This window comes from Musca domestica, unplaced genomic scaffold (genome assembly GCF_030504385.1).
Source record: "Musca domestica strain aabys unplaced genomic scaffold, Musca_domestica.polishedcontigs.V.1.1 12, whole genome shotgun sequence".
Lineage (NCBI taxonomy): Eukaryota > Metazoa > Arthropoda > Insecta > Diptera > Muscidae > Musca > Musca domestica.
This window is the reverse complement of record NW_026712155.1, coordinates 2,949,536-2,951,434: the sequence shown is the minus strand read 5'-3', so window position 1 is coordinate 2,951,434 and position 1,899 is coordinate 2,949,536. Positions and strand designations below refer to the sequence as shown.

General features: G+C 35.2%; 1 long non-coding RNA gene across 1 annotated transcript; it reads right to left on the bottom strand.

The window, feature by feature from the left end:
• Nucleotides 1-242: 242 nt before the first annotated feature.
• Nucleotides 243-1,137, bottom strand: LOC109614111 (uncharacterized). The gene is made up of 2 exons (XR_002195370.2): nt 1,044-1,137; nt 243-968 (listed from the first exon to the last, which is right to left on the bottom strand). It is a non-coding gene; the product is annotated as an uncharacterized LOC109614111 (long non-coding RNA).
• Nucleotides 1,138-1,899: the final 762 nt, after the last annotated feature.

The window sequence follows — 1,899 nt, the reverse complement described above, 5'->3', positions numbered from 1 at the left end:
ATAATTGCGACCTGTAGAGTGATTACAAATTAACATGGACAGACGGACAGACGGACAGACGGACAGACGGACGGACGGACATACATAGCTAGATCGACTCAGCTCGGCGAGCTAGGAAGATCCATATATACTTTCCTATGTGGGAAACCAATATTTCGAGGTGTTACATAATTTTTGGCCCAATCAAACTTATAATACCCCCAACACATAGTGTTGTAGGGTATAAATATTTAACTAACGGATGGATGGATGGTAAATCTATTTCAAAATATAAAATCAAACAATTAACGTGGTATAATTTGATAATATTTGGTTTGCTCGAAGCTGGACAAAGAATATCCCTTGCATTGTAACTCTAGGTAACTCTGGCTATGACAAATTTCAAAACCCAAACTAGCGACACAAACAATCAGACAATGACAATTAAATATTTGTTTATTCCAACGCCAACCCGCGCCTCTCTGCCTTTGTTAAAATACTGAGTCGCTTGTAATTGCATTTCCTTTATTTAAACAGCATTCGGGCTTTCAGCTTCAATTTGCTTGCGTATTTATCAGGGCAACAACGGTGATATTCAATGCAGTAAGCCTTGCTTGCATTCGCTCCATTTCTTTTGTTCTTTATTTGCCAATATTTCTTCGGAATTGATGTTACAAATACCCCAGTGCCACGGCTCTATCAGCTTCTTTCGTGCCTCTCCTTTGTTGTGCCGGACTGAAATGAAGACTGGCACTGGTTGGCTGTTTGGTCGGTCGGTCGGTTGGTCGGTTCGCTCGGTTTGGTTCTTGACCGCTGTATTGCCACAACTGCCAGTAGCACACTTTTAATACCCTATGCCAAAGTATTGTGGTTGCAACAAATTGAGTTGGAAAAGTTTCGCCATGGCCGCAGGAAGAAGATGGATATCATTTAATACATTGTAAGAGCGTTGATGGAATTCCGAAAGGTAGCAATGTTGAAATGTGATGCTGCAAAGAACGAAACAAAAAAATTTTCTAAAGTAAATTTTGTTCGGTTCACCTCAAAAATAACTTTGAACTTACAAAAATTGTTTTGGAAATATTTTTCTTTTTTTTAAATATTTTATTTCATTTCGAAGAGAAACGAAATGAAATGAAACTTTCATAAAATCTGACACAGTCAATGAAGTGTACGTATTTTGATCCGCTGCGAGTTGTAAAGAAAAATGAAAGTAATGGCAGAAATGAGTATTGATTTCAAAATTTTCCAAGCAGCAATAATAATATGGGTATTGTTGGGTATGAATAGTTTTGTATTCTACATTTAAATATATCCTTTTTCAAGGTTACATAAGCCTGGCAATGTGACAAAAATTGAATACCAAGACTAAATTTATATTTTACACAAGTCATAATTTTGAACGGTTTTTTTAGAGAGGATTTTAAAAATGTTTGGATATTATACACAGCTTTCCTTGAAAATTCTAAAATCGCTTAAATTGAAAGGTACTATTCGCTACTGATTGCCGAATACAAAATACGATTCCGATGAATACTTCGAACGTATTCAGTATTTTATTTTATTTATTTATTTATTTTTTTTTTTTTTTGGAAGCACTTTTATGACTTTAAAAGCGAAGAAGCTTCCAATAAACAACGGAATACGTTGTTCGAAGTTCAATTTGTGGAAGAAGAAAATAAGATTTGATTCTGAAAATCCAGGTAAAAAGAAGTTTCGGAGGAACTATTAGTACTTTATATAAAGGAAGGGAAAAAAACTATTATTTGATATTATATCGTGAAGTAGTGTTCCAGGTGGCGATGTGAGCCACTTTTGAACCGAAACCGAAGTAGTACTTTTTCTGAAAGGCTCCGATATAATCATATTTGTTCTATTGGAAAAAACGATGCTGGAACCCTTCATATGCCAAAAATTTAG